Below are 23302 nucleotides of genomic sequence, written 5' to 3'. Positions count from 1 at the left end.
AAGAGGTTGTGACAGTCATGAGGGAGCATTCTTCAGGTTGAGAAATTTCCCACTCTTATAGTTCAAGCACTCCTTCCCTGCTCCTTGCTGTGGAGTTCCATTTGCTCTACCCATCCGGTTGTCTGTTAACTGCCATGTGAGTCCATGAACATTCTGTTCCATTGAGTTACACTGGGGCAGTTTTGGTGGGGTCGCCCCTAAGGTTTTTTCCTTCAGATTTTTCTGGAACTGACATATCTGTGGGTTATCCCTAGACTGCCAGAACTTCTCTCTTACCCACTGGTCCTTCAGTTCTGCACCCATAAGGATAGAAACATTTCCAGCTCTTTTGGAAATGTAAGATAAAAATGCATTGTCTCAGGTCCTCCCACTGGCACTCTGTTTTGCAAACTAGTAAATATGTTGCCATTGCAGAGGCAGAGAGCTGGTATTCTGTTACCCAATAGAGTTTACCGTCCCTTTAACACTTATTGAATGCTTTACGTTTGTTACTATGGAGGCGAGTAATGAAATGATTCGAAGACAACTTCGTCTGTCATCGTTTTGCGAAAAAACATAATTTCACCGAGGTTATTACTGCCCCCAAATGCATTCAAATTGCTACTCCTTTTCTCAAAGCATTCTAATGAAATGTATTTCGGCGGCCCATCAATAATGGAGTATAGATGCGGGGAATCATTTTGAACAAAAAAAAACCAACCATTTATGCAGTGGAAAAGGCTGCCTTTCTGATGCATTATTAATCTCCTAATAACAATGTGATGAAAAATAATAATTAAACAAAGGCACTGCCATGGTTGTCTGCCTGACAATGCATAATTTCACTTGGAGAGAAGTCTGTGGAAGTATCTCCGATGATCTTCTCTCTCCCCCCACCCTCAGTCTCCAGTTTCTAGGAAATCCTTTCCCTCAGCTTTTGGAGAACTCATTAGCTCAGCCCCAAGTCGAAAGCTACTCAACCGTGGTGATATTTTGGATGGCGTCTAATTTGATAGTTATTGCAAAGTTTCTCTCAGGGTTGGAGAGAGGAATGACTCCATTTGGGTGAGAGTCATTGCTCCCACGCTCGTTTGGCGAGATGATTTATTTGCAAGGGAGGAGAAGACAATGATAATTTCTCCAATGAAGAGAGTGCCTTTTATCCCAACGGACTGTCGAGTGACTTTAGAAGGCATCAATAAAGCTCCAGGATGATAGATGGCTTGTTTTTAATGGCACCAAAATGGTGTCTTAAAGTGTGAGGGGTCTCTTTCATTGAAGGCTACCCAGTCCCAGCAATGGGAGGACCAGATTTTGCCCCCACTGCAAGAGTATGTGTATTTCCATGGTGGCCAGAACCATGCAGCCGCCGCATGGGCAGCATGCTAAAGGGGCATTGTGGCATTATTTGTCTTCCACTTTGGGCCCCCCCAGTCTAGCTAAACTAGGCTTCGTTCAGTTTGATCATAAACCGAATCCCCCTCGTTTCGATTCGTGATTGAGCCGCCGAACTGGCCCGGTTCGAGGCAAACCAGTTCAGCATTGAATAGTTGGTGCACACCCCTACGCAGGTTTGGCACCCCGCCATAAAAGTTCCCTCCTCTGACATTTGTTACTCATGCAGGCAGACTGGTTCCATGAGCTCCATTCTGACTGTAAGAAAATGGAACATTTAGCTAATGTTGAGCTCTTTCCTAATCTGAAACAGTGGGTTAGCAGCATGGGAACACACAGGAAGCTGCCTTCTGTAGAGTAAGAATCTTGGTCCATCTAGCTCAGTATTGTCTACACCAGGGGTTCTCAACGTTGGGTCTGCAGATGTTATTGGACTTCAACTCCCATAATCCCCTGCCCCAGTGGCCTTTGGTTGGAGATTATGGGAGTTGAAGTCCAATAACATCTGGGGACCCAACGTTGAGAATCCCTGGTCTACACAATACTAGCAGCGGCTTCTCCAAGGTTACAGGCAGGAGTCTTTCTCAACCCTATCTTGGAGATGCCAAGGAGGGAACTTGGAACTGTCTGCATGCAAGCATACCAGTGCTCTTCCTAGAGCGGCATCATCCCCTAAGGGGAATATTTTACAGTTCTCACACATGTAGTCTCCATTTCAAATGCAAACAAGGGCAGGTCCTGCTTAGCAAAGGGTGCTTGCTATTGATGCTTGCTTCCACAAGACCAGATCTCCTCCTGGTGAGCTGCTTATTCAAGGGTACTAACACGCTCCATTGGTAGAAGAAAGATGCCTCTAATGCAGAAAATTGATAGGAGGAGCCAAAAGATTTGATGACCATTCAGGAAGTGAATGCAAAGGCCCATTGATTTCAGTGTGCGTCCTTTCTGTTTGTGCTCCCGTGATTCACATGACACATTATGTGTCCCAGCATATCATAAAGCTGGGAGAAATGCATCCAGCGGCTGAAGCAATGGCTAGGAGGTAATTGATGCAAAATAGCATGCTTAATGACTCCGCTAAAAGGAAGTGGCAAGCACCTGTGATGAAAATGCTACCCTGCCCAGAAAACAAAGTATTAATTCAGAACATAAGGACATGGAAGGAATCATATCTGGGACAGAGTACCAGACATGTTGGTGTTCAGGGCTCATTCTCTCCCTTTGGCTGAAATATTTCACACTGCTCTCACTTTGATAGCTTCATTTGATTATCAGATCCACTCTATGGTGCTGTGGCACCCCAGATGTTGCTGAACTAAAATAAATCTCATCAGTCACCCCCAGCTACAGTTTCTTGTGCCTGGGGACGATGGGAGTTGGTGTTCTGCAACATCTGGAGGACCACAGGTTGGCAGCCCCTGCTTTAAATCACTTTGGCCCTCCAGCATTTGTTGGACCACAACTCCCATCATCCCTGGCTCTTGCCCACTGTGGCTGGGGATGATGGGATTTGTAGTCCAACAGCAACTGGAGGGCCAAAGTCATGTATCCCTGCTCCAAATGATAGCAACCCTCATACCCGCTGCATGTGCTGAAGAAACAGAGTGAAAATACAATAAAAACAACAAAACAAAAACCTTATATTAAAAATTGCAAGTTAAAGCATATTAAAAGCCGGGGGGGGGATACAGATAAAACCTGCCCCCCTCCCAAATATTTGAATATATATCTTTAAGTGCGGAAAATGTACATTTGACTAGCAGATAAAAATGAGCCAATCATCGTGAAAGCAATCATTTCTACTCTCAGCTAGTCTTAACATTCCAGCTATTGTCTACTTAATCTTTTCCTTTGCATTCTGTGCTCAAAAAGCCAATGTTCCAAAAGAACAAATTGTTCTCCAAGAACGAGACTATAAGATCCATGCATTTTTCTCCTCCCAAGCACAATTTAGAAATGTCAACATTACCTACAGATAAGTACTTTCCATTCTGTGTATTTATGGGGGTCTTACTCATAAGTCATGGTTCAGATACTGTCTGGCTCACAAACAACATAGCAGGTTCCTCATAGTAAACAATGCTGGAGGACCAGGAAGGAGCTAACATAAGGCTGCAAGCAAGTGGTGCTATTAGGTCTGTGTGCCCACTCTTTTAGAGGGCCCCATGATTTTCCCCAAGGGAAAAGAGGTTCCCTTGAATATTTCTGGAATGGCTTGGCCTAGAGTTCTGAAACTGGGCTCAGATGTAGCACGTGTTATCAGAACGCTTTGTATTGATTTTGAAGTGGATATTTCAACCCACTGATTTTTAACATTTTTTTGAATTTTTCAAAAAAACAAACAAACCCTAAAAGTCAAAATCCTGTAAGTGGCTTGTTTTAGGCTAATGCACTCTGGCCCAGAACTGTGAGTTCGTGGTGAAATGTTGGGGGACTGCGTAAACTCATTAGGTCCAGGGTCCAACATTACTTAGCTCCTCTGCTGCAAGCATATTAACCTTTGCTTGAAATCTTACTGGGATTCAATATCCAAAAAATGTGTCATATTGGATGAGTTGTGCACTGTTGGTTAGGCTCAAGCACAACATGGAATTTGGACAGGACCTCTGAACATCCTTAATCAGTAATTCCAGGTGACAGGGTTTGCGGGGAGGAAGACCTAAGGAGCTTACCTCCCCGCAGATGATCATTCCGCCTTCTCTGGGTGGGCGGATTGCCCACCCAGACAAGCACCGGCTGCTGCCGGCAGCTCTGAGGATTGGGGTGTCGGGATGTGTCGCCCCGCAACGCCTCATTGAGCTCCATTAACGCACCACGCACCAGCAGGATCCCCCCCCCGAGTCTGCTTGCTGTGGTTGCTTGCAGCCAAGTCTGACAGACGATCATAAACACACTCGCTCCCTTCACTTCATTTTAAAGGGAGATTTCATAGGCAGGTTTGCCACCATGGTGCTGCCGGGATTGGGCCAGATCCCGGCAGTACACACACACACACACACACACACACACACACACACACACACACACGTGCAAATCTGGGCTGGGCTTCCTTAGCCTAGTTTTGCACAGGCATGTGAATAGCCTCCCAGTTTTACCATTGGGATGGGGGTGTAACTTAGTGGCAGAGCATCTGCTTTGCATGCAGAAGGTCTCAGGTTCCATTCCTGACATCTCCAGGTAGGGCTGGGAGAGATTCCTGCCTGAAACCTTGGAGAGCTGCTGCTAGTCAGTGTAGGCACTCCTGGGCTAGATGGACTAATGGCCTGACTCGGTATAAGGCTGTTTCCTATGCTGCCTGTGATCAGGTAACGAGCTATGTTCTTTTTATAGTGGTGTGGTCAAAGCTGCATTTGTGATATATAGTAAAGAGCCCTTCTTTTCCTCTCTTCCTTTGCCTGGTAGATGCTCCTTGCTTCCATGTGGCTGATGGGTGCTGATGTGGAAGGTGATGACACAGTCCTTGCCAAGTGTGATGGGGTATCTGAGCTAACTTCTCTTTGTTCAAGCTGACCATGTCTCTCCATCCCTATTGAAGTCTTTGATCAGAAGTGTGAGTCATATCGAGTGTCACATCTTCCCTCGCCTTCCACTTCCACCCATCTGCTGGTCCAGAGCCAATGTTTCCATCTGGATCTCCTAGGTTCCACTCATCTGACTCTATCAGTAATAAATCTGAGGCAAGACCAGTCAGGAGGGGAGTTATCCAACCAAGGACTCCAGTGCAAGCATAAGGAGCTGGCCAGAACAACTGAGCAATTGTATAACCTCCTTGCTGCATTGGTAGGGCTCTGACCCGCAGCAGATGTACATTCTTGCCTTTCCTCCTGAGTAGGGTGCAGATATAGGAGGCCTTCTGCTGCCAGATATTTGCTTTACCTTTGACTCTGAACTTCTGCTTGGGTGTGTCACCATCTCTGCCATTGGGGTCCTGGAGGGGGTGATGGAGGTTGAGGAGATGGGGTGTGTCCACTTAAGGGAGATCAGGTCCCCCAGTTCCACTGACTCCCCAGACTATGTTGACTCTCTCTCTCTCTCTCTCTCTCTCTCTCTCTCTCTCTCTCTCTCTCTCTCTCTCTCTCTATCGTATCTATCTATCATATTTATATACTGCCTGATATATATGACATCTCGTACATCGCTAGGCAGTATTATTGATTTGTTTGTTGACTAAATTGATATCCCGCTCTTTTCTCTGAGGAACCCAAAGAGGCATACGTTATGTTTATCCTCACATCAACCCTGTAAGGTAGTTTTAGCTGAGAGACAAGTGACTGTGGACCAGAGTCGCTCAGCGAGTTTCATGACTGAATGAGGATTTGAACTCACTCAGGTCTCTCTGGTCCTAGTCCAATAGTTTTAACCACTATACTACACTGTCTCCCTTGGATTCTACTCTGTGCTAGGGCAGCAGTGGGGTCCTCCTCAACATCATCATCAAAATTCTCACCCAGTCCCCAGATTTATATCAAAACCCTCTACCGGGTTGGATCAACCAGCATGTTTTATGCACTACAGAAGCATAGGGTGGTCCTGATGCTGCACGTACAGGCCAGTTTTCCCAACTCAGGATTTGACCCCCTTCAGTCTGCTGGCTGCATGCATAGACCACTCCAGACTCGATTGCAGCATAACTATTCAAGATGTACTATCAACAAACACTTTCCAAAGTGGAGAATGTGTGTACGTTGTTGGTAACAATTATCCATCCATTATAAAGACAGAATGTATTTGCTATGCTCAGGTTTCCTAAACCTCTCTCTTGCTCTCCTTCTTTTCCCCCAGAGAAGAAGGAATGTTAGATGTGAGAATTCTAAAGCATGGTCTTAGCACTGCAGTAACCTCTTCGGAACACTAGAGGCATGACGAGACATTAATAGATCTAATGGCGCAGTGGGGAAATGACCTGATTAGCAAGCCAGAGGTTGGCGGTTCAAATCCCCGCTGGTACCTATATTGGGCAGCAGCGATATAGGAAGATGCTGAAAGGCATCATTTCACACTGCATGGGAGGGGGCAATGGTCAACCCGTCCTGTATTCTACCAAAGAAAACCACAGGGCTCTGTGGGCGCCAGGAGTCGACAGTGACTCATAGCACGCTTTACTTTACCTTGGTCAGTTAAGAGTAAGTTAGAATTGTTCAGTTATTGAAGATAGTCCCTGTTTAAGTACAGGAATACCACTCCATATGCAATCCAGCATCTGCAGTTTCGTGGATCTGCAGATGGGTAATTGACACCCAATCTCAGCATAAGTGAAAAAATCTGGCATTTAAGGGCTTAAATTCAAACTGTATCTGCAGTTTGGAGACTGCCATAAATGACCTCAGAGGTCATTTCTGGCCACCTTTTTGTCAAACGGATCCATTTTGTGGCTTGTTTTAGATTCCCCCCCCATTAAAAAAAGGCAGAATTTTGACTTCTGGGGAGCATTGTTGGACAGGGGCGTATCTAGGGTAGGGCAGGCAGGGCACGTGCCCTGGGCGCCACTTGAAGGGGGGGCACAATTTCTTAAAATTATTATTTTTAAACAAAATGGCCACCAAAAACAAAATGGCCACTGCACATGCTCAAATGGCCTCTGTGAGGCCCTAGGCCATGCCAGGCCTCGCAGAGGCCATTTGAGCATGCGCGGTGGCCATTTTGTTTTCAGCTGCCATTTTAAAAAATTACTTTTAAAAATGGCCACTGCACATGTTTAAATGGTCTCTGCAAGGCCCTAGAGGCCAGTGGTGGGAGGGGTAACCTTTGCAGACCCCCCCCCCCACGGCCTATAGGAAGCATCCCGAAGGGGCTACAAGTAAAAAAAAAAAAGATTTAATATAATATAAGTCACTGTACACATATTCAGTTTGTCACTATGTACAGAGAATCAGGGCTTGTGGATACTGAGCTGAAGCTTATGAGCTAGGATTGTATTCATTTGCTCTTACTTTGCTTCTTATGATAAGTGAGTTAAATGTAGTGTCTTAATAATATGTCTATAAATGGTGAGTTTGTCTTTGAATCAGTGTGAAATCCTTAATATTAAGGCCCACTGGGAGTTTCTTGCTCTCTTTCTCTCATTTTAACTGTCTTTCTGAAATATTTGAATATATTCCAAGTAGTGAATACAGTTTACTCTGCATATCCTTTAATTATTTTCAGAGTATCTGGGAAAAGCCAAATTCTCCATTTATTTTTAAAACTTATGTAATGGTGATGCTACAATGCATAGTAGAGAATTAGATAGGCACTTCTGTTTAGTTTTCCAAGTACACCTCCACGTAGTATTTGGGTATTCATGAGCCCCAGCATACTGAAATCTGTCGTTTTCCAGCATTTTTTTGGTCTGGCTATGTCCACTGCTAAATAGTTTTTGAAATTTTAAAAGATTAACGAACTTGACCTATATTTTTCAGCTGATATTATAGTAAAGTTATCTGAAAGATGGGTGTCAGATGTTTGGACAGGGGGCGCAATTTCAGTGCTTGCCCTAGGCGCTGTTTTCCCTAGATACGCCTCTGTTGTTGGATCATGGTAGGGCACTTTATGTCACCCTTTTTAACCATATTCCTCCATTTTAAATGCATTTTTTAAACATCGGGAACCTAACCCCTGCAATCTGATAGAATTAGTAACTCAGTGTTTGCAGTTTCCATATGTGCTGTTTCCGTATCTGTGGAGAACAGAACCTCCGCAAATAAGGAGATATTCCTGTATGTTGTTCTATGTCTCTCTCCGTATGTGATAATTAATTTCTTAATAAATCTTTTATTTGTTTTTTGAACTCAACCTAACGTCTCCAGATAATCCCTTGGGCTAAATTTCTTTACCACCAGAGTATACTCTACTGTGTGAGGACTTTAATGTTTCTCCTCACACCCCTCAACAGTGGAGACAGAGTGGGGAATGGTTTTGAACATGAAGACCATAAAACTAGATGTGGGGGGTTACAATTTGGTTTTGAGGGGTGTTTCCTTTCACTTTCACAAGTTAAACCAATGTGAGATTTATTTTGCAAGCTAATCTTCAAACAGAACTCAGATTCAACCTCCAAATGAAGCATTGCTTTGACGGAATGATTTTTTTAAAAAAGGACTCGAAAATTAATTTGTATGGTATGCTGTACTGCTTTAGATTCAGATGCCAAGCTCCAATTGCCTGTCTTGAGCCAATCACTTGGAATTAAAATTTCTTTAAAGTGCAGATTGATTCCTTTATTATTTGTGCTTTCGCTGTTGGCATTCACATCAGAACCGGACACGGTTTGTTACCTATGAGCCAAAATGGCTGACAGACAGAACACAAAGGGTCACATCTTATTCTGGGAGAAAGTGAAGGTGGAAATGAAAACGAAAAGCTGAGAAAATGTACCGAGTAGACAAGCCTTTCCAAGAACAAGATTTAAAATAGGACTATACTTAAAAAAAAACACCCTCATTTATTTACATTTTATATCCTGCTCTTCCTCCTAGGAGCCCAGAGTGGTATACTACATTCTTAAGTTTCTCCTTACAACAACCCTGTGAAGTAGGTTAGGCTGAGAGAGAAGTGACTGGCCCAGAGTCACCCAGCAAGTCTCATGGCTGAATGGGGATTTGAACTCGGGTCTCCCCGGTCCTAGTCCGGCACTCTAACCACTACACCACGCTGGCTCTCATGAAGCTGCCTTAGCCTTGGTTGGCCATTGGTCCATCCAGCTTAGTATTGCCTACACCGGGGCTGCACAACTTTGCACCTTCAGCTGTTGTGAGACTACAGCCAGAGGTGTTAAGGTAAAGTGTGTCGACTCCTAGCACCCACAGAGCCCTATGGTTGTCTTTGGTAGAATACAGGAGGAGTTTACCATTGCCTTCTCCCGCACAGTATGAGATGCCTTTCAGCATCTTCCTGTATCTCTGCTGCCCAATATAGGTGTTCCCCACAGTCCGGGAAACACACCAGCGGGGATTCGAACCGGCATGCTTGCTGGGCAAGTCTTTTCCCACGGCCCCATTAGGTGGCTAGGTAATTTTGGAGCCTGGACCTAAAGGCACTTGGAGCCCCCACCCCCACAAGTTAAGCATCATCCCCCTACACACACACACACCATGACACAGAGTACTTTTAACACATGGGATCTTGAAGGCACAAACAGCAAAAATTCACAAGAAAATAAGCATATAGAACAGGTATATTTATGCAAATATGCATGAGCAGAAACATTTCAACATGAAACTTACTATTCCCACCCCACATATTTCTTTCTCTACGCTCCGCTCTGTCTCTAAAGCACCCAGCACAGGTCACAATCACACTCGGCCCCCTAGAGCGGTGACCACACCACCCAGAACAGACCAAAGAGGATTTGGGGGGCCCCAGGTGGTTTGGAGGCCCCGAACCATGGCCCCAAAGTCCAGGGGTAAGAGTGCCTCTAACCACAACCCCCATCATTCCTGAGTATTGACCACAGTGGTAGAGGATGGGTGTTGTAGTCCAACTACTGCTGAAAGGCTGAAGTTGTTCTGGTCTGACTGGAAGAGATGGCATTGAACCCTGAACATCTTCCACTGAGCTGCAGCCCCATCCCATGGTTTTGAACATGAAGACCATAAAACTTGGTTTGGGGGGTTACCATTTGTTTTTGAGGGGCTTTTTTGCTTAATTAAACCAATGTGAGATTTGCAGTTCTAAATTTGGACATGCCACAGGTTGCTTGGAACCTCGGGTCAGGTCAACGGAACTTATTTAAACCCAAGATTGGCATCCCAATTGAGAGGAGAGCTGGTCTTGTGGTAGCAAGCATGACGTGTCCCCTTTGCTAAGCAGGGTCCGCCCTGCTTGCATATGAAAGGGAGACTAGAAGTGTGAGCACTGTAAGATTTTCCCCTCAGGGAATGGAGCCGCTCTGGGAAGAGCAACTAGGTTCCAAGGTCCCTCCCTGGCAGCATCTCCAAGATAGGGCTGAGAGAGATTCCTGCCTGCAACCTTGGAGAAGCCGCTGCCAGTCAGTGAAGACAATACTGAGCTAGATGGACCAATGGTCTGACTCGGCAGCTTCTTATATTCCTACAAGTGAATTTTGGCCCGTTGAATAACGGGCGCTAGTAACGGCGCTCCTGGCCCCCCGCCGCCATTCCCCCTCCCTCCGTCGTTCCCTCCCCTACCTTTAAGGGCCAAATCGGCCCAGGCACTTGCCCCCGCCAGGCCGGGGAGACGGAGGCCGGGGGCGGAGCGGAGGCCATGTAACCTTAAAAAAAAATTTACTCCCGCGGCCGACGCCGCCGACCGCCCACCCTCCTTCCCAGCTGCCGAGTCCCCCTTACCCTGGCCGACTGCTGTCGGCCGTACACAGCCCTTAATTTAAGAGGCAGAGAGGAGCTCGCAAGCAGAGCTCCTCTCTGTGCAAAGCCTCTTGCCGAACTGCCGAGCGGCAGTTCGGCAAGAGGCTTTGCACAGAGAGGAGCTCTGCTTGCGAGCTCCTCTCTGCCTCTTAAATTAAGGGCTGTGTACGGCCGACAGCAGTCGGCCAGGGTAAGGGGGACTCGGCAGCTGGGAAGGAGGGTGGGCGGTCGGCGGCGTCGGCCGCGGGAGTAAATTTTTTTTTAAGGTTACATGGCCTCCGCTCCGCCCCCGGCCTCCATCTATTTTGGCCGAGGCGGCGGCTCCGCCGCCGCCTCGGTCACTTTCCCGCCGCTGCCTCTCCGGCTTCTTCGGGGCGGCCGCTTCTGGCCACCCAAGATGGCTGCCGGGTGCCGGCGAGTGTGTCTCCCTTGCCCTGTTCTGGGCCTGCGCTTCGCGCAGGCGCAGAACAGGGCAGGGAGGCACGGACACACGCTTGGTGTCCGTCCACGGACGGACACCAAGCGTTTTATTAGAGAGGATGAGTCCTGAACCCTCATGGTTCATCGCCACACCTGACTGTGGTTCCCTGCCTTCAGATGTAACGTCTGCGGAACCAAAGGCCTATTCAATAGGGGTTCTGCATTATGTGTGAATGTGGCTAGAGTCTCTCAAAGTAGAAGATAATGAGCAAGAACCTTCAATCTTACTGTGTTTCACACAAGACGTTCAACCTCAAGCAGTGTGACTCCTTAGCCTTGCAAGCAAAGGAGGTTTAGGAGGTGAAGAGGATGCCTGTTTTTAAAAGACAAGCTTTGCGTCCCTTGACATTTTGAAATAACCCAGGAGTCATGTCTGCGTCTTCATTGGGGTTCAAAGCTGACCCATCATGCATGAAAATGAGAGCCGGCATTTTGGAGCTTATTGTCCTAATTTCAATAATTATCTTCTGGGCTGTAGTGTATGTGTGTTTCCATCGTGTGCAGCAAATGTCATTTGGCTCTCCAAAATCTAATTTATTTTATTTCCATCCGCTGTGGTGTCTGTTGTCCACGTATGATAAAACTTGCATATTGAAGGAAGATAAATTTAGCAAATATGTGAAGGGTACATTGGAATTAAATCAAGCACTGGGGCGAGGCAGGAGTCCATGGGCTCCCCAGCTTGGAAATCAGATCACTCTTGTGGCAGCAAGCATGAATTTTCCACTTTGCTAAGCAGGGTCCACCCTGGTTTGCATTTGAATGGGAGACTGCATGCGAACACTGTAAGATATTCCCTTTAGGGGATGGGGCTGCTCTAGGGAGAACATCTCCATTATTGCATGCAGAAGGTTCCAAGTACCCTCCCTGGCATCTCCTGCCTGCAACCTGGGAGAAGCATCTGCCAATCTGGGTAGAAAATACTGAGCGAGATGGACCAATGGTCTGACTCAGTATAAGGCAGCTTTATATATTCCTAGAGTTACATCTGCCTCTCCAATTCCACCCCAGTGATCACATTCCACCGCATTCAGCAGTCAAAAGAACCTCATGGTCCTTCCCAAATTGGTGTGCTGTTTGTACAGAAACAAATATAATAACGCACAGAATAGAACAAGAGCTCTCCTCCACTTCTGGCCTGTGGAATACAAAATCACCTTCGTTATGTTTTATTCTCTCATGTGGTTTCCCATCTTCTTTTCAGTAGGGGGACATTTTGGAAAATGAAAAACCCATTACCCCCCTCCTGGATTCCAAAGTAAGCTGGCTTCCCAAAGGCCAGACCTAAGCAGGCAGAAGGAGGGACCCCCAACTGATCTCCATTTGCTTAGAGTCATTATATTGCTTCATTCCTAAGGCTACAAAGGGAAATGCATATCAAATGAAAAACAACGTGGGAGATGAAGAGTTACAACGGGCTTTCTCAGCCACCACAGTCCTAGACGGTCCTTTGATGAGGCAAGGTGAAGCAATGGCTTCAGACAGCAGGTCATGGGGCATCAGCAGGGAGGCAAAATACCCTCCACCACCTTTGGAGCAGCTCTTTAGGACTGATCCGACCTTTGCAAGGAGTGCCTGCCCTCAAACTCCTTGCAAAGCTTGCCAGAAGAGAGCAGAGGAGGTTGCTATTCTAGAGAGCTGGTCTTGTGGTTGCAAGCATGACTTGTCCCCTTAGCTAAGCAGGGTCCACCCTGGTTGCATATGAACGGGAGACTAGAAGTGTGAGCACTGTAAGATATTCCCCTCAGGGGATGGAGCCGCTCTGAGAAGAGCAGAAGGTTCCAAGTTCCCTCCCTGGCAGCATCTCCAAGGTAGGGCTGAGAAAGATTCCTGCCTGCAACCTTGGAGAAGCCGCTGCCAGTCTGTGTAGACAATACTGAGCTAGATGGACCAATGATCTGAATCAGTATATGGCAGCTTCCTATGTTCCTATGTACTCTCCCCCCCCCCATGCCACTTTCAAAAGTGTGAGCATCAGTTTTGAAAGGGGGCTAGTTGTGGGGCAAGGCTGCATTTGGGCCACCCCCAACTGGAGTTATTGTGAGTCCATACGAGGGCCGGGGTGATCCGTTGCCCTTGTGAGGAAATGTGAAAGGCAACGTGGTAGAGAGGCTAGATTGTTGGACTAGCATTGGGGGGACGTGGGTTCAGTTCTCAGCACTGCCATGACCTTTGCTGCCAGCCAACTCCTAGATCTCAACCTATCCTACCAGTCAGGGTTGTTGTGAAGATAAAATGGGGATAAAACAGACGATCTGTTCTGAGCTAATTTGCGAGAACGATGTGAATAAGAAAAAAGAATTCCAGCTGCCAGTGACTCCCCAGTGTTCGACACGGTGCTACAGTTCTGTGCCTGGAGAGGATACTGAGGCTTGGGTATAGGCAGTACTTGAGAGCTTGTCTACACTGACTGGCAGCAGCTCTCCAGAGTTTCTGGCCACTTGAAGTCCTTCTCAACCCTACGTGGTAGTTCTGGGGATTGAAGCTGGGACCTTTTGCATGCAAAGCAGATGCCCTAGCAATAAGCTACAGCCCTGTCCTCATAGGTTTCCCCTGCATAGGAAGCTGTTGCCTACCAAGTCAGACCACTGGGCTATCTAGCTCAGTATTGTCTACACTGACTGGCAGCAGCTCTCCAAGGTTTCAGATAGGGGTCTTTCCCTGCTCTACTTGCAGATGCTTGCCAGGGTTTGCAACTGGAACCTTCTGCATGCAAAGCAGATGCTCTACCACTGAGCTCTGGTCCCATCCCCAAATGCAAGGAAGTTTGGGGTGCCAGCAAGTGAAGAAGCAAGAGAAGGGAGGGGTGAATGTTTCATTGCCGGACAATTGCATCAGTCTGCAAACGTGTGCGCGTGTTTTTAAATGGCGCCGTTCACTTCCAGTGGACTTTGATTTATAGTGTTTATGGCAACCAATATTAGATGACTGTACACTGTAAAAGAATGTCAGGCCCGTATTACAATCCTGGTGTCGCACTCCATCTGCGTGATTTACAGGAAAGCACAGTTTTGCAGTGTAGCATATATCTCCTTTTTTTTAAAGGAAATCTTGCTTCCAGTGCAAGGCAGTCTGGTAGAGCAAGTAGAGTTTGGGAGGCGGGCGATCTGGATTGCAATCCCTACTCAGGGTTAGAGGCCAGATGAGTGTTATAAAGAGAAGATAAAAGGAAGTACAGGGGCCAGGCAGCCGTGGGGGAGGGGCTAGGAGGGAGGCGCACCCGGATGATATCAGCGATGCATCTCCCGATGGGAGGGGACCAGCGAAGGACGGGGGAGGTCCAGAGAACGCTCAGGCAGCAGATGTAGGGGCTGAGGGATGAAGGGAAATAAAAGGGGGCCTTGCCCCAATGCAAGGGGGTGGGAGGCCCGAGGCGCGTGGCCTGCATTTATGAGGCATTTAAGGCACCAGCCAGAGATGGGAGGCTGGCTGGTGGACCTCCAGGGAAAGTGTCTGGACCTCCAGGGAAAGATAGGCACCAGGACCGACCAGCTGGGGCAGGAGGAGGACCAGGGTGACCTTCAACCCCCTCCCCTCCCTGGACTCTGAGGCTGAGGCACGCTGAGCCCTTCTAGGTAGTCTGCGGGGAGGGGGCTGGACAGTGTAGTAATGTGATATCTTCTAATATACTTTTTTAAAAAGTTGCCATATGACTTATTGATGGAATCGATATCGCACCTTTTGCTATTGAGATGGGTTATAACGGTAAATGATAAGATTAAAAATGGCAGATAATCAAGAAAAGAGGTTAAGTGCAGCAGTGGAAATATAGCTATATTTCTATATCCAAGACATGTCTCTAGTACCATTACAAGAACAAGACAGACTTTGCTTGGTGCCTGAAAGATAGGAAAGATGGTGCCCGGAGAACATATCCGAGGGAAGACATTGGGTGCCACTCCAGAAAAGGCCACTTTTCTGCTAGTCTCCTCCCTAACTTCCAGGTGTGGAGGCACCCAGAGAAAGGTCTCCAAAGAAGCCCTTAGAGATGTTTGACTTTATGTGCAGTTGCTACCAAAAATGGGAATTGGGTCTTCAGATGCCTTTTGGCAAAGTAACTTATCCATGTCCAAATGACCTGGGTTGGTTCTTGAAAGGTTTTAGCTTAGTCTTTTGACTTGTTCAATTTTATTAATTTAAAAATTGTTCTATTTATTGTTCTGTTTTAAATTTAGTTCTGTATTGTATTTATTTTATTAATGTTGTAAGCTACCTGCAGCAGTAGTGAAGTGGAGATGTCGGGTATAAATATTTTGATGAAGAGCAGGAGGAGGAGGAAGAGGGAGCAAGAAGAATGAAAAGGAAGAAGAAGGGAAAGAGGGCAGGAGGATGAAGAAGAGGGAGGAAGAAGAAGAAGGGTGAAGGAGAAAGCGGGAGGAAGAATGGTAGAAAGAGGAGGATGAGGATGAGGATGAGGATGAGGAAGAAGAAGAAGAAGAAGAAGAAGAAGAAGAAGAAGAAGATTGCAACCCATCCACCCTATTGTAGCCCTGCTCCTCATAGCAGACAGGCCTATCAAGAGCTATTATCTATGACAACTATGTGGTGGAACATCAATTTTCAGAGGCAGCATGCTGCAGAAAACCAGTTGTCTGGGGCCAACCACAGAAAAGGACTACTGGCCTCATGCTGTGCTTGCAGGCTTTGCAGAAACCTTTTTGTCCATCAATGGAAGCAGAATGCTAGATTTCTTGAACTTGTAATGCACCAAGCTATTACATCCCTCAGATTCAAATACATGATTTCAGGTCAACTTCACACTGCAAACATTTTAATAAAACTATGGAAAACAAAGTCACAATGAAAACACCTTTCCAATTAAAATCCAAATGCCCGGAGTGATTAAAAAAAAGTTTTCATTTGTCTCCAAAATGAGAGGAAAGAAGACCGACAGATATCCTTAACTTTCCAAAAGTTTAGGCCTTGGTCCAAGGAAATGCTCATGTAGCCATGACCTTGGAGCTCCCCCTGCTGTTCCTCAAAGAGCAGTGATGCAAAGAAAAACTATTGAGTCCGCATCCATATCAGTCCTAGGGATGTGTGGAACAGCATAAAGGTTTAAAGCTCTGAGCAGATCTAGATTGTCTAGTCTACACATGAGTCTAGGCTACAGCATCTGGGGCTCTTTACCTCTTTGGCAAAGAGGTGACAGACATGATTGAGGTGTATAAATTTATGCATGGAGTGGAGAGAGAGGAATTTTTCTCCCTCTCTCACAACACTAGAACCAGGGGTTCATTCCATGAAACTGAAGTTTGGGACATTTAGGATCAACAAGAGGAAGTACTTTTCCCACACAGCACATAATTAATCTGTGGAATGCTTTGCCATGGGATGTGGTGATGGCCACCAGCTTGGACGGCTTTAAAAGGGGCTTAGATAAATTCATGGAGGACAGGTCTATCAATGGCTACTAGTCTGAGGGCTATAGGCCACCTCCAGCCTTAGAGGCACGATGCCCCTCAATACCAGTTGCAGGGGAGAAACAACAGGAGAGAGCCTTCACCTCTTGCCTGCAAGCTTCCGAGAGGCATCTGGTGGGCCACTGTGTGAAACAGGATGCTAGACTAGATAGGCTTTGGGCTTGATCCAGCTGTTCTTATGTCTTTGTGCAGCCGTGTTTTGTGCTGCACTCTTCTACGCAATGTAAGCCCCATGGGGGGCAAAAAGTAGAAGATCTGAAACGTGCTTAAAGCTGCATCATTAGGAAGAACATCCCTGAGTGTCATAAGCTCTGGAACAAGGCTTTGTGCCTCTGATCTCAGCCCATGTCATGTTTCTCTGTAAAATATGCTTAAGTCCAGTTTCAAGGAGGGATGTGTGTGGATGTGTTAGAGAATATAGAATCAGGAAGACTTGGGTGGAAGGATGTGCTCTCTGCAATTTGCCACAGTTACACATGACCTTCTCCTTCCATGTGCTGCCTTTTCTCCCCAGGAAAACAATGATAATGTTCTGGAACTTCTGTCATCTACTATACTATGAGCCAGCGTGGTGTAGTGGTTAGAGTGCCGGACTAGGACTGGGGAGACCCGAGTTCAAATCCCCATTCAGCCATGAGACTTGCTGGGTGACTCTGGGCCAGTCACTTCTCTCTCAGCCTAACCTACTTCACAGGGTTGTTGTGAGGAGAAACTTAAGAATGTAGTACACCACTCTGGGCTCCTTGGAGGAAGAGCAGGATATAAAATGTAATAACATAAATACATAAATGCACACTTCCCTATGTGCTTAATGTTACTTACTCAGTAGTTACTTAATGAAGCTACTGAGAGGGACAGTTGCTTGAGGTCTTCCACAAATTGCTTGTCATGACCCTGAGTCTGATCCTAAGGGGGCATGACAAACACTAGATCCAGACCCAAGCCTGAGGAAATCTCAGAATGAGAGTCTCCAGAATCAGCATCCTGAGAGCCCGAACCCCGTGAAAAGCCAGCCACTCCAACACCAGAAACCTTGCATCTTGTAGTGGCACACCAGCACCAGCAATGGGCTCCACAGGGCTTGATGTAAAGGAGACGTGCTGGACTCTAGGCCAGAAGGCTAGGTTTGTAATGTCTAGGTCAGGAGGTGGAGCCTAGGATGTGGAGGTATTTAAGGACTCAGCATAGCTCTGACTAATGTGAAAGCAACTTCTCCCTTGGAGCTAACCATGGTGCTGAAGCCTCTCCTAGCCTAGCCTTCCCTTCCCTTCCTTTCCAGGTTCTTGTCTGTGGAATGTCCCAGAAAACTCCCTTCCATGGGTCCCTTTCTGCCTGCGTGGGCTTTGAGAGAAACTCTGCTACTAACACCTTGCAAAGGCTAAGGCACAGAGGTGGTTTCAGGGATCAAAATTGAGGGTGGAGGTCCCAGGTTGAACTCCTGACATCTCCAGGCACCGCTGGGGAAAACCCATGCCTAAAGCCTTGGACAGCAGCTGCCAGGCAGTGTAGACTGTACGGATGGACCAAAGGCCTGACTCAGTATAATGCATCTTCCTTTGTTCCTGTGTCCCTTCTAAAGGTGTTGGGCCTTCAGCAACTATCCAGTGAGGCTGGTCTTTGATGCCAGTCTCCATTTTAGCACTGATGAGTCATTTCTCAGGCTCAGCCTATGCTCCATTATGATTGCCCCAAATACCCCCTGAATGGTGGCCATACCTTGATTCATGGGGAAAAAATGTCATGAGCAGGGCGTGAAGCAATAGTGCTCTCTTTCTGTTGTCCCCAAGCAATTCAGTAGAAATTGCTCCCAGAATTGCTCCCAGTTGCATTCCCCAGTAGAATTGCCCCCTAGTATTTGACTGGCGTCTAGCAGAGTGGGGGATCAACTCCTTATTTGCATTTATAAGTGTGTGTGCGTTTATATTTATATTTATATCTATATCTAGCTATCAATTGATAGAGATAGAATTCAAAAGCATTGGAAGGGAAGAGAGAAAACTGGGAGAGTTGGACATCTCCTCTTCTGTGCCTGCAACATTTTGCATTGTAATAAGCAGAAGTAACGGAACTTTGCTGCCATATCCCTTCCAGCAGAGGAAGTTGATAAAGGAAGGACAGCCTGACACAGAGTTTAGCTCATTTGAACACAAAGTGGAGGGTGAAAGAGATCTCTTGTCACCATTATGAACACAGCGCATTTGCACAATAAACAGTAAGCAGGAGTTTCTTTCCCCAAATAAATATTCAAAGCAATTTAATTGACAAAGCCATCCCCTTTTCAAGCAGTGAGTGGAGTGTCAGCCTCTGTACAGGTGAAACCAATTAAATCACATCTTTGTGCTGGAAAGGAACAACACAACTCCCCCACCTACCCACCCCACTCCGCCCTTAAAAGAACAGCAAATTGTCCAGATCAGCAATTCATGACAAAGGAGTCATTCCAGGTAATGAGAAAAACCTTCTCTGGAAAACCCTCTTGAGGTGAAGAGTTTTCGAAGGTAGATCTCTTTTGAAGGATGGTTCATCAGTTATTGGGAAATGGGAAGCTACCCTATTTTGCATGCAAAAGATTCCCGTTTCATTCAGGTCGGGCTGGGAACAACCCTTCTCTGAAACCCTGGAGAAGCCACTACCAGTCAGGGTAGACAATACTGAGCGAGATGATCTGACTTGATATAAGGCAGCTTCCTATGCTCCAGTATTCTTCAGAGAAAGAGCTGGGCTTATGGTTGCAAGCATGGATTGTACCCTTTGCTAAGCAGGGGCCACATTGGATTGCATTCAGATGGGTGACTAAATGTGAGCAAAGACATTCCTCTTGTGGGGGCATAACTCAGTGGTAGAGAATCTGCTTACATGCAGAAGGGCCCAGGTTCAATCCCTGCTACTATCTCCAGGTAGGGCTGGAGGGAATCCTGCCTGAAACCTTGGATGACCACTATCAGTCAGAGTAGACAATACTGAGCCACCTAATGGCACAGCGGGGAAATGACTTGATTATTAAGCCAGAGGTTGCCAGTTCAAATCCCCATTGGTATGTTTCCCAGAAACACCTATATTGGGCAGCATCGATATAGGAAGGTGCTGAAAGGCATCATCTCATATTGTGCAGGAGGAGGCAATGGCAAACCCCTCCTGTATTCTACCAAAGACAACCACAGGGCTCTGTGGGCACCAGGCATCGAAACTGACTCAACAGCACAACTTTATCGACAATACTGAGCTAGATGGCCCAGTGGTCTAACTCAGTAGATGGCAGCTTGCTGTGCCCCTATGAAATATCCTCTTTACTTTCTCAGGCATACCCACAGGTTGGAGAGCTTAAATGGGGTGGGGGGAGCATTTTCAACTGGCCTCAGTGGGGTACAGCTTTGCAGATCCCACCCCCCCAGTTCTCTGGCTTTCCATTAATCAAAGCAAGAGGGAGCTCAGGCTTCCGCAAAATCTACAAGCACGTTGCACTTTAATTTGTTTTGTTTCACATCTCATTGGGTTTTTCCAATCATCCTCATTTAAATCAAGACAATTAGGCCTTTGTGCTCGAGAGGATATTGGGCGAGAAGTATCAACACGGAGAGGGACGGCATGGAGCTGGAGCGGCAGCTGGGAAGAGCTTGCTTATCGTTGTTTGTGCAAAGATGCATGGAGGCGCCGGAAAAAAAGGAGAGAAAGCATCCTGCCCCCACAAGTTCCTTTTGCAGATAAGTATCATATTGGATATTATAAGCAGGCGATGGTTCATAACAGATGAGCAACCACATCCGTGAATGACTGATTTGATCTTCCCTGTGACAAGCTGTTACAATGTAGGGGGGAAACACAGGTGTTTCTTACCATCTTTTTTTTTTATTTTTTAAGCAGACAGCTGTAAAATGTGATGTATTTCCAGGAAGCTTGTGGGCCTCCCGATGTTAGCCGTTGTAGGAGGACGGGGCTAGGCCTAGGAGGTTGATCTGTGATCTGATGTTGCCTCTTCCCTGGCCATGGAGGGGGTGGGTGGGTTGGTAAAGAACCAGGGGTGTATGTGTCCTGTCTGTCGGGCACAGGTGTGTCTGTCAGCACTGGGAATGATCAAATCCAGGCCTCCAAGCCAAGGGTCAGTAGTCCATATTCAGTCTGTAGGGGCAAGCAAGGTCGAGGTCATACGAGCAAGGATCCAGCACCAGAAAGCAATCCATGGGAGTAGGTGAGAGGCGTGGTCAACAGGCAGAGGGACAGAGGCCGAGGACAAAAGCAAGGTCAGGCAGTGCAAGGAGCAGAAACCAGGAGCTCAAGAACAGGGCATGGGTATCAGGCAGATCACTTCCACAACCATGTTGTTTCAGCAACTAACCAGCCCAAACTGAGGTCTTAGATAGTCCCATGATCCTAGTCAGTCTCCTCCTCTTGCTTCCTAAGAGTGTAGCCATTCAAATGGGCCGTGACTTATTTCTGAGGCATAAACTCCTACGGCAAAGGGGTGATCCCCTGCTCGCAGGTTGAGGGGCCAAAGAGTCTTCTGAGTCGGAGGATGTGCATGTCCTTGATGTGTCCTTGGTGTGTCCTCAGGGTGCGGTGGTGGCGGCTCCTCAGGGACAGATATCTCCTGTGACCTCCTCCCGTGAGCCCCCTTCTCCCTGCTTGGCACAGATGACTCCAAGTGTGAGTCCATGATCGGCCCCTCGGGGCATGAGTGTGATGGTCCTTCAAGGGGATCTGGGGTCCATCTGGTTGCCTCATCCTCAGAGTGCTCATTGTTTGACCAGACAGGTGTGGCCATAGGGGCATGATACCATGTCCCACCATCCGCCACCGCCTCCACCGCCTCTGCCTGCCCACCTAACCTCTGTGGCCCCATCATGTTTTTGCAGGGGAAGAATAGCAGTTCAGTCCCCAAATAGCAAAGCAAAATCAGTGTGGTGAGAAAGCAGCAAAAGCAAGAGGTCTTGAGACAGTTCTTTAGTATTGAAGAACTACAAGGATTTAAAAAGCCTGCAGATTAATTTCAGCTGTAGCTCATGGCTGAAGAGAGAGACCAAAACAAACAGCGGCGGCAGCATTAAAACATGGCGGTGCTGCAGAGGCCAGGTGGGAGGCTGGTCAGGTGGAGGCAGAGGAGAACTTCAGGTGGAGGGGGCCTTGGAGCTGTGCAGTAGAAGTCCTCAAGCTTGGACATGGGCCACTGCCAGCTTTGCCACACCCCTGTAAAAGACATGAAGGTAGTTTCATTTGTTCATGAAGGTCTGCAGCTCAGTGGTTGAGCACTGGTTCTGCATGCATAAGGTCCATGTGTGATCCGTGGTGTTCTTCACAAAGGGCTGGGGAAGACTCCTGTCCGAAAAGCTGGAGTGCAGCTGCCGGTCAGAACAGACAATATAGAGCAGACCCAGTATAAGGTAGCTTTGAAGGTTCATCAGGAACACCCATAATTTAATGGGAGAATTCCTGTTTGCATGCTGATGGTCCCTGGTTCAACCCCTGGCATCTCCAGGTATGGCTAGGAGATACTTTTGAGTGAGAGCTGAAAGTTGGAAATGAAGGAGTTTTCTTCCAGAGAAAATCACTCCTGGAGGCTTTTCAGACAGCAGGCTTTACTGTGCATTTACCACAGTGCTTTACAGCGAGTTTGGGACATAACGGGTACTCCAATGCAGAAAGAGGATTTTTAAACTCTGGGCATGAATCGGGGTAGGTTCCAATACGGAAGTGCTCTCTGAAATATTGCATGGACTTCGGGGTAAATCTGGCCGATATGTGAACGTGCCTCCAAAGGTAACACACACCCTGGACAATATGTGACCGCACACCCTCCCAAAGTAAAGTTGCAGTAAAGTCACCATCTGAAAAAGCTCCTGGTTCTAGTGTGAGGTCAATTCTCCCCTCACTAGGGGTGTACACAGAACCGGCTGGTCCAGTCCAGTTTGAGTCTGAACTGGACCGAACCGGGCCGGGCCAGTTCGGTCTGGCACCCCCTCGAACACCCCCAGTTCGGTCCGGTCTGAGTGGGGGGCGGGTTGCAAGCTGTTACCCAGGTCACACAGAGGTACAGGTCTGGCAGCCTCCAAGATGGCCACCGCACTGGAGAAAAGGCCGAAGAATGGCTGAATGGCTGATTTTTTGACTAAGGGAGGCCGGTGGGGGGACCTGGATAACTCCCCTGGAATGGTGTGTGTGTGTGTGTGTGTGTGTGTGTGTGTGTGTGTAATTTTAAAAGCTTGCAAACCCCCCCAACTGGTGGGGGGGGTATTGGCGGGGTCAGATCAAATGGGGTGGCCCCGAACAGTCAAACCAAACCGGTTTGACACTGAACACAGTTGACATTGAACCTGTTTGCACATCCCTACCAATAACAACTCAACTCACAGTCCGTTCTTTGGTGGTAGTGTGAGTCCAGCTTCCTGATTTAAGTGACTGACATTCATGCCTATTAACTGAATGTTGTTTTACCCATCAGTCTATCTCCTCTTCCCACGCTTCAGGCAAGCTTCCCACCTTGTTATTTCTTCTAAGTGCCACATATGTTTATTCGCTATATCTTCATCCATTGCTATTTTTTAATGGGAAGATTTTTTTTAACAGCAGCAAAACTGCCTGAGGGATTGGGGTGAGAGGTGGGTTTGTGACTGAACAGGCACCAGCCAATCAGTGCTATCCCCAGCTGGTTATTCTTCAGTGCTTCACCCTGGGGAGGGGGAAAAAATGAAGCTGCTTCCAAGTCGACCCTGTTGCTTTATTAATATCACA

The 23302-nt window shown here is 47.2% G+C and overlaps 1 long non-coding RNA gene across 1 annotated transcript in view; it reads left to right on the top strand.

Annotated features, from left to right (window-relative positions):
• LOC128338168 (uncharacterized) overlaps nucleotides 1-16036 on the top strand; it is an 82147-nt gene extending 66111 nt beyond the window's left edge. Inside the window, exon 5 of the long non-coding RNA XR_008312542.1 lies at nucleotides 15366-16036. This is a non-coding gene — a long non-coding RNA (uncharacterized LOC128338168). The remainder of the gene's footprint in view (nucleotides 1-15365) is intronic.
• The last annotated feature ends 7266 nt before the right edge of the window (nucleotides 16037-23302 follow it).

Source organism: Hemicordylus capensis, chromosome 15 (genome assembly GCF_027244095.1).
Source record: "Hemicordylus capensis ecotype Gifberg chromosome 15, rHemCap1.1.pri, whole genome shotgun sequence".
Classification (NCBI taxonomy): Eukaryota; Metazoa; Chordata; class Lepidosauria; order Squamata; family Cordylidae; genus Hemicordylus; species Hemicordylus capensis.
Note: the sequence above shows the minus strand (reverse complement) of the source record. Positions and strands in the feature narration are given on the sequence as shown.